Below are 14,155 nucleotides of genomic sequence, written 5' to 3' on the forward strand. Positions count from 1 at the left end.
TAGCCCTATAATATATCTTTTAAAAAAAAGAAAATAAATTAAAAAGGATGGGAGGAGGATAAGGAAAGAGGACAGGAGGGGGTAAGGGTGAGTTTTAAATTCCTAGGTTTAAATAGTTTGAGAAACCCTGCAAGCAATAGCATCCTTTGTCGGATTTATAATGCACAGTAGCTTAAAACTTCATTTAAACAAGCAATCATTTTCCAACCTTATTTGACAAATGAACCCCACAGGACACACTCTAGGATAGAACAAATAGTTCAGAGAAATGCAAGAGCATAGAACCACATCAACTTGTGCAGCAGAAAGAAGGGTAATACAGAAAGTGTGGAGGCCCTGAAGAAAAGGCATGAAAAGGAGCAAAGATGAACAAGGAATTATGGTTGTAAAGAGGTGAAGATTGAGTTTGAAAAAAACTAGGGCCAGATTAAAAGGGAACTGGAAAGCTTGAATGGACAGAAAGAGGAGAGGTTCCTGAACTGAGGAATCGTAACATAAGCAGCAAAGATGGAATACCGTAGATATTAGAGCTCAAAATCTGCACTGGGATTAACTGTTTGGGAGGGCAGGCTGCAAGGTGATAGGAGTCTGGCTGTGGTTTTCACTCAATGGAAGTGTACGCAGTGGAGAATGCCAGAGCTTTGAAATCAGACATTTCCTTTTGAATGTCAGCATTGTCATTTACCCCCATGTAACCCTGGGTAAGGTGCTTAGCCTCTCTCCATCCCTGTTTTAGGAACAGGAAACTTAGTTTTAAAGACTTGTCCAACATTCCCAACTAGAAAGTATCACAGCAGGTTTCAACACCAGATGCAGCTGCCTCCAGAACCTCTGGCCTTGACCACAGTATTCTACCATCTCCAACATCTTTTTGCCTTCGGCCTCTCAAAGTCAAAAGAGCCAGCCACTCAACCAGTCTCTGTGATCTCTTCCTGACACCCCTGGGCCTCTGTTTTTCTGTTGGTCAGCTAAAAAGCATCACCTTTGCCTCGCTTCCTCCACAGGAAAAATATTTAGTGGAAGATAAAGTTACATAAGATCTGTGATATTGTCTTTAAAAATTCACTAAACCCCACCTTTAGGCAACATATTTTTATCCCAGATACTAGCTATTATTATGGTTATTTTATTTTAAGCCAGTATACACCCAATTCAGGTATAACACTGGACACCGTTCAGGTGACAGAGCCAACAGCACCACTTAGAGATATCGTTGGTGGCTTCTATTCTTTGAGCAACCTAGTTTAGCACCTTTGTGCACTTCGCAATTATCCAAGGCCAGCACCTGTCAGTTTCTTTTTCGAGTCACCTCGTTCTTTGCCTGTGATGCTCAATTCTAAGACTCACCAGATCTAAGGGCTTTTTTCCTCATCTCCCTGTTTCCCAAATTTGTACCCCAAGAGGCCTGGGGTGGGAAGCCTAGGCTCCTCAAAGGGTAGAGAACCGGTTCTCCATCCTAGCCGCAGACACTGGTCCTCTGGGCTGGTGACATGGTGGCCAGTCTCTGGCAGCGAAAGGCCCACAGGCAGCACCTCCGGAAGTGAGTGTGCGAAGAAAGCCCAACTGAGCCTCGGCTTTGACTTGTAAACAGAGGCTTTGAAAGAGCAAAGTTGTGAGTTTGTCTCCATTAAAGCAAACTTCCTCTGCTGTTTGCTTTGGGCATTTTGCCGATGTATCTGCAGAAAAGAATGGATTTCCTGTCTGTTCCTGCAGCCTCCTCCAGCTACGGGCTGCCACTGCCAGGCTGGAGAGCAGGCGTGGAAACGCGTCCGGGTCAGAGCCCACGATCCAAAGGGCTGCCCTCTGCCCCTGCTCCTCTTCTTTAACCCTTTCTTCCTCCCAGCTTGCTCAGGCTTTGAGGCAGTCGTATCTGCAATTAGCCAAACGAGCGAGGGTGAAGAGGCCCCTAGGAGCATTAGCCTGAAACCCACTGCTCCCCAGAGGAAAGTAAGAGGGCGTAGCCGACCTCTTGGTAAGTGCCCTGAATCATGCTGAGCTGTGTGCCCAAATAAGGCAACGACCACCTCGCAGGGCTGTTATGAGGTTAAATGAGATTTGTCTCATTTAATCACCCCAGTGACAAACGTCCTTGGGGTTTACCCAAGGCCAACCCCAGGCCACCGGCCCACCTTCAATGACGGTGCTGAAATTCAAACACCAGCGAAGCCAGGAAATTTCTCTAAATGCTGCAGGCAGCAGGCAGATCCACATTCAGGATCATTTTTCTTGAGGCATGGGGCTCCATCACTATATATTTCATTCTTTTCTACTTTGAGACAGGCATGGGTATTAAATTCTCATTTTCCTTTTTATTGTAACCAAAACAGGGCAAACGTGATTACAAACAGCAACTCTCTTAGTGTCGGGGAAACAAAAGGGGAGACCCATGTGTGTAGTGACTACACAGAGCCACAAAGAAGGTGGCTGCTGCCAATTGTCATCAAGGAGCTGTGCAGGCTAACAATACCACACTGTCCAATGTTTCCACAAAAGCAAGAAGCCTGGATCTTTAATGAGAACTCCTTACATTTAAGAGTTGGCAACTAATTTTTTCTTAAAAAAAAAAGTGCACACCAATAAAGCATGAAAAACCAAATATGCTCAAAGGACAGATGCTTGAACTGTCCACCTTTGTGTTGCAACCTCTGTATTATCCTGCCTTAGGAAGAGTCAGCTGATCAGCTCTGAGTTAAGACCTTCAGAACCCATAGGAGCCAGGGGGACATTAAGAACCCAGCAGGACTAGGACCATCTGTGAAAGGGACACTTCAGAGTTTCTATGATCATGTAGTAAGAAAGATCACATCGTTTCATCCTCAGAGAAAGGTTGTATTCTCCCTACTCTATAGGTGTGGAGAAAGATTAAATGCCAAGATTACCTAATAGGAACAACAGGATTTGAATCATATCTAAAGGGTATTGAAGGGTTTGGGGGAAAGATGCGTTTATGTGTTATCTTTGTGACATTTCCAATTAAATGTAAAACCAACAGAACATCTTCTGCCAGGGTCACAGTGGTAATGAACGCTCACCTCAGCTTGTTAGCACACCGATCCCTCAAAACAGCAAAAAGGAGGATAAATCAACCGCCCTGCCTATCTTTATCAGCATAAACAAAGAGATAAAAATATGGTATAAAATTTTAACTATCTTTCCCCATTCTACCTGCAAATGTGAAATTCCCCTGTGCTTCAATAAAGGAAAAATACATCCAATGAAGTCTAACAAATGTCCCATCTGTTCAGAAAACAAGAGACAGGCATCTTTTACGTGTGACACCACTGCCCTCGTGTGGTCTAATAAAATAATGCAGCTGTTTCCCCAAGGAGGCTTGAAAGGTTATGACTAAAATATTAAAATATGTAGTTTTCATAGAAATAAATTATTTATAACATGGAACAATATATAAAAAACTTTCATTTTAAAGAACAAAAATATAATCTATAATAAAACCTCAATTCAAATCATACCCTGATCTCTGGGCTTCATTCCACATTGAGTTTTCTTATAGAAGGGAGAAGAAATCAACAAGGAAAAAAAAATGTCATTATGAAACAGCTGGATAGCAAGGAGATGCAACTCTTGGACCTAATGGTGACATCATCAACTTCCCTGCCACAGTGTCCATACCTGGCTTCCCATCCCACTGCTTCCTGCCTGGTTCCTGCAAGGAGGGCTGGGGGGAGACCTTTTACTTCTCACTCTCATTTATTGGCTCCACACCATCGGTTTGTACCACAACCTCTGGCTGCATCATTCAAGACCAAAATAATCCCAGAGGCTATTCGTGGGCAGGCGTCCTCCAAGGGGTGGCAGGAATTCAACATCTGGACGAAGAGTAACAAAGAAAACCTCTTCAACACAGTGCACCAGACAGAATGGGGAAAACATTATTCCTAAAACTAAATAAATCACACCTTTATTTTATCCTCTCTTCCCCTGACCATAGGGTGACTGAGTCAATAAACAATGATTTAAAATGGAGCATCTATGGACATAAAACAAGGCACCAGGCACACTCAGGATAGAAAGCCCTCTGATCCAATCTACCCATCAAATGGGGATAATGCTGTCTATTTTTTCCTTACTATTACACCATGGGGGCTAAAAGACTTTCTTCTGTTGGGCCTCAAAGTCTCCCCAAGATTGGCCAGAGACTACAGGGTTTTATCATGACATTCTAGTTTGAATTTAAGTGCAAGTGTTAGATTTAAATTTCATGCATGTGATTGTTTAAGCGATAATCTGAAAGCTTAGTGAGTAACTTGAACTTACATAACCCAGCACATGGATGCCCAGTTGCTCCCAGTAAGGGTTCAAACCAGGCCAGTTGGACACAAAAGAAAAGATCCGTAAGCCCCTACTCAGGAGAGCCTGACAGCTGTCAGGTCTGTGCAGCTGCAATCAATGTTAGGCGGTGCTCTCTGACTGGCAGGTGCTAACCAGCTGGACCCAGAGCACTTCTGAGGGCTGCAGGCTGCTGTGATGAGGCCCAGCCCCAACCCCAGCATTGCCTCAGCCCCGGCCACAAGAAAGAGTGAGACCCCTACGGCCCAACTGGTGGGCAGAGGGCAAAATAGCTGGTCTTTGTTTTACTCATATCAAGCACCTCTGCTGTTCTATGTGAGGATCTGCATCAGAGGTGGATATTTGGAAAGAGGGGGCAGGACAGTATCTGAGAAAATGGACTTTGGCATCAGACCCGCCCAACTTGCAGCCCCACTTCTGCCGCCGCTTGTTAGCTGTGTGATCTCAGCAAGTTAATCCATGGCTCAGCTTAGATCCTCATCTGTAAAATGGGGCTAACAGCCCCTCACTCCTTGGGTTGGTGTGAGAATGAGCGCGTGCATGGTAAGATTTTTGCATACTTCCTGGCTCATCACACAAAGTTAAAGAATGCCAAGAGAGGTGGCATTGTAAATAAATGAAGCCATGTTTGAAAGCCGGGTCAATTTTAAGCATGGGGTGAGCGAAAGTATAGAAGCAGGAAAGCCTTTGCATGCAATTTAGACTTAGACTATAAGAAAAGCAAGACTCTCCGGCACCAAGATCAGGGGCAGGCTTGGGAGTCAGAGAGCTCAGCCAATGTGACCCGCAGCCATTTGTCGAACATTTACTTCTTCCCTTGTAACCTGTCGGGGACCACTATCGATCATTTTCTTTCCCTTCTGAGCCATCCCAGCGGCTGGGCTGACAAGGGTGAATGGCCAAGTGATGGCTCCTAACCGGAAGGTTTTCACACCGCCCCAGCTGCTACAGTCTTTTCACACCACGGTGGCCAGCCCTGCCCTGGAACATTTCAAAAGTGGTCTCCCTCCTACTGCCGAAAAGCAAGTCCATGACCTTTGTTCTTCACTGTCAAGAACTGGGCGGATGGGCTACGATTCCAATCCCCCATCTCCCTTCAACCTAGTGTCCACTCCCTACTTTGTATTCCGAGTTAGACCGATTCCCTAGAGGACTCCTGGCCCTCGATCCCTCTTCACATTTTCTGTGAGCTTCAGGGAGCTTCAGGCCCTGCTTTGCACAGACCCCTGTGCCTTTCAATCACTCCATCTCCAGTTTTTTTTTCCCCCCCAGTGAAATATAGCCCCCTTTGACCTGCCTTGTCTTCATTGTTTTCCTCAATAAAAATGAAAATTGGTTAAGGCTGCAGTCTCAAGCTGAAGTTCTCTTTTAGACAGCTTTATTGTGATATGATTTACATACCATAAAATTCATTGTTTTTAAGTGTACAACTGAATGAATTATAGTAAAATTCCACAGCGCAATCATCACCACAATCTAATTTTAGAATATTTCCATCAACCTAAAATGAGACTTTATGCCAATTACAGTCACTCCATATTCCCACCCCTAGACTTCTAAACATTTCATACAAATGAAATCATAAACCATTGCATCTGGTCAAGCTGAGTTCTTTTTATACATGTTAGTACCTTGGACAGCTCAAGATCACATACCCTTCTGCTCTTGTTCCCTGGTCTGTTAGAGAAGATGTCCACATTTCTTGACAACTCTTTGAGCACCCTCTATATATAGGCTGCTCTAGGCTTAGCTTGGGGAAAGAATGTTCAGCAAAACTAGACACAATCCCCTGTCCTCACAAAGTTTCTCCAACATTTATTTCACTCAAATAAATTTAAAATTATCAATGTATTATAACATGTTCTATAAAAAAGAGACAAAAATCTTGATTTCAATCTGATCTTATTTAATACAGTTTATAATATATGCCAACTACCAAGAGAGTTAGCATCTTGATAAATATAGACTTTCTCATCAAAATGGAAATAACATTGTATTTCCTAAAAGTAAGGCATGCTATTCAATGCAATTCCTCTCAAAAGCTCAGCTTCCTTTTTTGCATAAACCAACAAGCTCATCCTAGAATTTACATGGAAACAGAAGGTACCCCAAATATCCAAAACAATTTTGAGAAAGAAGAATAAAGTTGTAGGATTCACACCTTCCAATTTTAAAACTTACTACAAAGGTATAGTAATCAAAACTGTGTGATGCTAGCATAAAGATAGGCATGTGGATCAATGTGATAGAATTGAGAGTCCAAAAATTAAGTTATTTTCAACAAGGGTGCCAAGATAATTTAATAGAAAAAGAACAGCCTTTTCAACAAATGACACTGGGACAACTGGATATCCACATACAAAAATTTAGCCAAACTGGATCAGACACCTAAGTGTAAGAGTTAAAATTATAAAATACCTAGAAGAAAACAGATATAAATTGCCATGACCTTGGATTAGGCAATGGATTTTGAGCTATGGCACCAAAAACAGAAGCAACAAATGAAAAAAATAGATAAATTAGACTTCATCAAAATTTAAAACTTTTGTGCATCAAAGGAGATTATCAAGAAAGTAGAAGGACAATCTACAGAATGGAAGAATATATTTGTAAATCATGCACCTGAGAAGGGTCTGGTATCCAGACTATATAAAGAATTCTTAAACTCAGCAACAAGAAGACAACTCAATTAAAAAATGACCAAGGACTTGAATAGATATTTTTCCAAAAAATATATACAAATGGTAGACAAGCACATGAAAATATGCCATGGTTATTAATAATGTATAATTTCATTTTATAGAAAAAAATCACAATGAGTTATCACTTCACATGCTTTAGGATAGCAATGATCAAAAAGACAATAACAAGTTTTGGTGAGGATGTACAGAATTGGAACCTTCATAGATTGCTGGTAGGGATGTATTAATAAAATGGTATAGCCACTGTGGAAAACAGTTCAGTAGTTTTTGAAAATGTTAAGCATAGACTTACCATATGACCCAGCAATTCTACTACTTGGTAGCAATAGCTGAAAACATATGGTCACATAAAAACTTGTACATAAATGTTCACAGTAGTGTTATTCATAACAGCCAAAGTACAGAAACAACGCAAATGTCCATCAACTGATAAGTGAATAAACAAAATGTTGTATGTCCATATAATGAAATATTATTCAGCCATAAAAAGTAATGGAGTATGGATACATGCTACAACATGGATGAACCTTTTTGCTAAGTGAAAGGAAGCAAAGAAGATCACATACTACATGATCCCATTTGTATGAAATGTCCAAAGTAGACAAATTCACAGATACAGAGAATAGATTAATGACTGCATAGGGCCAGGGGGAGGGGTTGTGGGGGATGGAAGGTAATGGCTAAAGGGTATGGAACTTCTCTTTGGGCTGATGAAAATATCCCCAAATTAGGTTGTCATGATAACTGCACAGTTTTGTGACTATACCAAAAAAAAAAACGCACTGAATTTTATACTTTAAAGAGGTACGTGAATCATATCTCAACAAAAAATAAGTAAGGTTTGGCCATTGCAGACCCAGTTCAAATAATGTATAAATACATAACAGGGGAAAATAAATGTCTGCATCCCTTTTCCCAGATATGACTGTTATGCACCCTTGTCTCCAAACCTACTCTTCCACGTTCTGCATTGTGACTCACTAGAGGGATATTGGAAGGCAAGAAAGGAGAGGAAAGTCCCGCCTCCTATTTGCTTACCGTTCCTGTCTGTATCACCCCAGCAATAACACCGGGCTCGAAGATAGCATCTAGTTTCACTTCCAGCCTGCATGTCCTTTCAATGCTCCCAGAACCATTCCCGTGGTGCTTCTTTGAAAGGTACCAGCAAGAGCTGGGCAGCTCCCTCCTCAAAGGTGCTGATGACCTCCTATGTTTCTGATTCCTAGGTACGTTAGCTGCTGCCCGTAGTTACTATCTCTGTGATACTTCCGTATTCCCTTCTTGCTCTTGCATCAGTCTAACCTTATAAGCATTTCCCTATATTGAATTCCTTCTGTTGAATTATTTTGGTGCTCACTTTGGCAGCACATATACCAAAATTAGAATGATACAGAGATTAGCATGGCCCCTGCCAAGAATGACATGCAAATTTGTGAAGCATTCCATATTTTAAAATAAAAATTTAAAAAAAGAAATATTTTGTATGATTTCTTTTTGTTTAATTGCATACTGACTAATAAAGCCCATTACACACACACACACACACACACACACAAATAATATTCTAACTTTTTAAAATTCATATTGAAATATTTCCTACCATTTTCATTATATAATGGGATACTATGTTACAATACACCTGCTTTATATTGTAGGCATCTTTGTCATTGTACTTCCACATCATTTCATCTACACTTAACACATCCTTTTTATAGTAATTGGATCCATTCCATCTTCTCACATCATGTTGTTCATTGCTCTAAATTTGCCTAAAGTATATTGGTCTTTTGAGGAACTTTAATTACACTGAGTTCTAATTAAATTCATTTATTTATTGAGCATCTACTCTGTGAAAACATTAAACTGAGTGTTTAGGGGATATAATGATAAGTTAGACACAGTCTTTCTCTAGAGGAGCTTGAATTTAGTGAGCAGAGATGAAACCCAGCTAAGACTATAAAATAGGATTTTTCAAGACCTTTCCAATTTTAAGTAATCTGTCCTTTTCCATCAAATACACTAACTCTCATACCCAAATTTTTATTTTTGAAGACAAGATCACAGTAATCACAAATCTCCATCCAGTTGCTATGCTGCAATTTTCTGTGCTATTGTTCATCTACCCCATAAAAAGAGGGATTCTATTCAGAGTTCGTAACGGCTTTGAGATAGAAAAAAATGTGGAGGGTACATCTAAGTTTAAATGTCTTACAGAATTAAACATGGCCACAGATGCAAGGAGATATAACATTTATCAAACTGGAAAACAAACAGTAATATAACTATCCTCAATATTATACTGGTATTCAGAGAATTATCTGAACCAAACTCAACTTCAGCCCTACTGGAACTTAGATAGACTCTCATTGGGGCACCAGAAGGCATTTTTTTAGACATCCTAATAAGATAATTTTTCTTAGTATACATTTTACTCAAGGGAAAGATACCAATCGTACATTTCATTTGCAACTGGGAGAAACCCAACAGCCCAGAATAATTTATTAATGACATTTTTCTTTAAATAAGCTCTCTTCATAAGTTCATAATACATTCAAAGTGGGTAAAAAGGAAACAGGGGAAGTAAATAAACTCATTGGACATCCCTGAAGGTTGCTAGAGCACCAGCTCATTACTTTGAAATTTGGGAATGAAAAAGAAATAAAAAGGTCAGCATATACTATGCCTCTCTAGGGTAAATAAACTTCAAGGCCATGAAAATAGCCTAAATGAAGGAAAGAAAATTTTTCCATCCAAAGGAAATGCTGCTAATAAATGGAGAAAAAAATGATAGAATTCAAAAATCACCATTTCTCAACTTTCAATGAAATAACCTAACCAGGCTATGGTTATTGTATTAGTTTCCTGGGACTGCTATAACAAACCACCCTAAACTGGGTAACTTAAAACACTAGAAGGCCAGGTGTGGTAGGCTCACACCTGTAATCCTAGCACTCTGGGAGGCCAAGGTGGGAGGATTGCTTGAGGTCAGGAGTTCAAGACCAGCCTAAGCAAGAGTGAGACCCTGTCTACTAAAAATAGAAAAGTTAGCTGGGCATGGTGGCATGTATCTGTAGTCCCAGCTACTTGGGAGGCTAAGGCAGGAGGATTGTTTGAGCCCGGGAGTTTGGGGTTGCTGTAAGCTAGGCTGATGCCATGGCACTCTAGCCTAGGCAACAGAGGGAGACTCTGTCTCAAAAAAAATAATAATAATAATAGAAGAAATAAAAATCTAAACAGCAAGGTTGAAAGATAAAATTGAGGATACCTCTCAGAAACCAGAGGAAAAAAACACAAAGAAATGGAGAAGAAAGTGAAGATAAGAAAATTAGAAGGCCTATTCAAGTGAAAACTGAAAATTATATTTTAAATTACTTTTTAGAACAAAAGGACTTCAGTTTCTAGTTAAAAGGATCCACCAAATAGCAAGCATAGTGAATGAAAACAGAACTACACTAAAAGCTCTCTTACTTTCTACCAAAATGTAAACTCCATGAGAACAATAAAATTTACCTTTATCAATGAGGAACTCATTATAAACACCTTAATTTCTAAATATCATTTCCCACTAAGGGGAATCAGAGACCGTTGGAGAAATGGATGATTCCAGGGCTGGGGCAGGAAAAATACAAGATAAGCCTGGAATATCTTGTGCTGGAAAGTATGGAAGTACTTAAAACATGTTGGAAACATGCCAAGAAAACACAGAAGTCAGCCTGAAGGAGTCCCACTGACCAAATCTGGGCACAATTTGAGCATCAGCAAAAAAAAATTTGAAGGCCGGGTGCACTGGCTCACACCTATAATCCCAGCACTGTGGGAAGCCAAGGTGGGAGGATCACTTGAGACCAGGAGTTCAAGACTAACCTGGGCAACAATTCAAGACCCCTGTGTCTACAAAAAAAATTTAAAAATTAGCTGGGCTTGGTGGGACATACCTGTAGTCCCAGCTACTCAGGAGGCTTGGGCAGGAGCATCCCTTGAGCCCAGGAGTTAGAATCTGCCGTGAGCACCACTATTCTTTAGCCTGGGAGATAGAGTGAGACTCTGTTTCTAAAAAAAAAAAAAAAGAAAGAAATATGTACATACATAAATTTGAACGTCAAAAAATTATAGTAATGAATTATAAACTAGTGAATAAAACAAGAATCCATGAGCCCATACGGATATTAATAAATGAGTGAATAATTAAATGAAGGAAAAAGGAAAGTTCTTCCTTATGGTAGAAAGTCAGCTCATAAATGTAGATGAATTATGGAGTAAAAAAATCACCATCCTGCAGCCATCAAAACAATAACAGATGCTAAAACTAGTGGGTGGAAGGTCGAGGAGGAAGAGGATATTTACATATTCTCAAAACACTGCCTGACAAATTATCAATTACAAAGGGCACAATAATAGTGTTCTGGCACCGGCAGACAGGCGCAGCCGTGGGGAACTTCGGCCTTCTGATTTCAAGATTGTTCTTTTTTAAGCACCAAAGGAGGCAAGAAAAGCTTTATCTTTCTCTGCTGCACCCCTTTAGATAAAAGGATTTGTTGTGTAAAATTTGGATTCGTCAAAAGGCTGCATTTAAGGAACAGGAAGGCCACATTTTGCCTGAAGGCCGCAGGTTCCCCACCCCTGCAGGGCAGAGGGTGTCAAAGTCAACAGCCCAGTAGCAGAGCAAATAGATAGTAGGGGTCCCCCATGATGTACGGTTGGTATTCCTGCTAAAAATGAACAACCTGAGTCTAATTGTGAGGAAGCACTGGGGAACCCCAAACTGAGGGATATCTTATAAAATAATTGGCCTATACTCTCAAACAATGTTAATACTTGATTCCAAGAAAGATAAAGAAAGAGTAGCTGATCAGATTAAAGAATAAAGACACATGACAACTAAATGCAATGTGAGATACTGAATTGGATCCTAAGCCAAAAAAAAAAAATTAGGAAATGCAAACTATATGCTTAATATATAAAGACATAAAAATGAAATGGGGCGAATTTTTCACAATAGGTGATTTTTACTAAAAACGAGTTGTTTGTATTCTTGCAAAAATATTTTAAAAGTTCGTAATTTTATCAAAATAAAGTTACCCGCCACCCAAAAAAGTCACGTATGGAATTAATGGAAGGGGTCAGGAGAGAGAAAGGGTTGTGGTGTGAGACCACAAGGAATTCTGAGATGGGCTTTCAACCATTTAAGTTGTTTGCATGCCCTTCCCTCTTTCTGGAAGTGTTCATATTCAAAGTCTGCTTGCTTATAACCCCATATAAGAGGCAATTTCTAGGCAGTCAAAAATCTTATTGGAAATATCCCAAGCCTCAGAAAATAGACATTTTGGTTCTGATTTCGTAGAACATGCAAGTGTGCTGAAAGCAACAGCAACAACCTAAAAAGCCAGCTGGGAAGTGATTAAATACATTGTGATACAGTCACATCTTAAAACAGTATGCCTCAGCAGAAGATATTTCCAAAGATTATCTATCCTCATGGTTAAATGTTCATGATAACATGTTGAAATAAGGTACAGAGAAACCCATACAAAGCAATACAATATTATAGACTATTATCCATGTTTGTATATGTCTGTTGATTATGGTGTGTAGATGTAGTACATTAAGTATATTGCCCTCAGGACTGTATGTGGCATAGTGGTTTCTAAGAACTTAGGATAACAATATCTATCTCTCCGTAAATGCAAAGTATTTAGCACATGCCAAACACTCTACAAATATCATTATTAAAATGAACAAACAAAAATGACTAAATGAAAATATGCCTAAAATGCTAACAATGATTATTTCTGCATGGTAAGATAGTGAGCTTTTGGGGTGCTTTTTAAATTTTTTTCCCTGTTTTCTACAATGAGTATGCATGAAGTTGTTGTTGGTGTTTTGATTAGGAAAAAATAAGTTTTCATCTCCTAACCGTGCTAGTTTCACCCCGAAATTGAAGGACCAAAAACAGACCGGATAAATGTTCAATTGTAGGAATCCAGAGAGAGATCTATAACTGAACAAATAGGCCTGACTTCACTGACAGCAATAGCATTTATGTCCAGACAGAATACAGTTGCTCCCTTATGAATGCTAAAAGGCTTGAGGTATATAAAGTGGAATGAAGCAGGTTAAAAAATATTAATATATATACGTGGACTTGCAGAAGTTTCCCAAAGAGCACAAGGAAGACCTCATAAATCCTTGACAAACGGGTCATTAATAAAACTGGTCATTAGATATGCATTACATCCAGAGTTCAGAAACATGTATTTAGCTTAGCTGGGGATTAGGACTAAGGAAAAGGTGGTTTGGTTTTGAATAAACATATTTCTTGCTTAACCTGCTAAGGCAGCAGTCTCCAACCTTGTGGTACCAGGGACCGTTTTCGTGGAAGACCATGTTTCCAGGGACCGCGGAGGGAGGGGATGGTTTTGAGATGATTCAGGGCATTACTTTTATTATGTACTTTATTTCTATTATTAATACATTGTAATATATAAAGAAATAATTACACAACTCACCATAGGTTGGGGACCCCTGTGCTAAAGAAAGATTTGAGGAACCTGAAAGATCACACTATCGTATGGAAACCCTCCAGGCTTGAATGTGGACACCTCATATATCTAGATTAAAAATATTCAGATTGAAAAATACCAGCAAGCTCTAAATGAGGACCAAGGGTTCTGTGTCAACATGAATAGCCAGGTCTGAGGCTCTGCCAGCACTTCTGAAAGGTGTCATTTCAGTTTATCATTTCCTTCCTTACCCATTTAAAGGGCATTACCTGAAAAGGTTTGGACACTTGCAGAGACTTGTTCCAGAAAGATCCCACACAAAGTCCCTCAGAATTGATCCAACCTTTTTTTTTTTAACCCTCGAAAACATGCCACATTAAGTAAACAAATTCTACAGTGGTCACACTTACCAACTTTTGAACTTGCACTTCCTAACTCCCTTTTCACAAAGATCAAGCTGAAAGGATATTTTCTTCTAATGTGGGTGTATTCCTACAGCTTGATGGTTTCCTTTATTCTGACTTTATTCTGTTTGAGGAACTGGTTATATAAGAATCAAAATAACTTCCTCAGATTACCAAATAAACGTATAATGAAAATATGCAAAAGCCATCTGGGTCTACACAAGCCAAGCCTAGATATCAT

At 39.8% G+C, this 14,155-nt stretch overlaps 1 non-coding gene across 1 annotated transcript; it reads left to right on the forward strand.

The window, feature by feature from the left end:
* The first annotated feature begins 8,359 nt into the window (after positions 1-8,359).
* On the forward strand, positions 8,360-8,462 carry LOC138393350 (U6 spliceosomal RNA). Its single transcript, XR_011235169.1, has one exon. It is a non-coding gene; the product is annotated as a U6 spliceosomal RNA (small nuclear RNA).
* Positions 8,463-14,155: the final 5,693 nt, after the last annotated feature.

The sequence above is a fragment of the Eulemur rufifrons genome, chromosome 10, assembly GCF_041146395.1.
Source record: "Eulemur rufifrons isolate Redbay chromosome 10, OSU_ERuf_1, whole genome shotgun sequence".
In the NCBI taxonomy this organism is placed as follows: domain Eukaryota; kingdom Metazoa; phylum Chordata; class Mammalia; order Primates; family Lemuridae; genus Eulemur; species Eulemur rufifrons.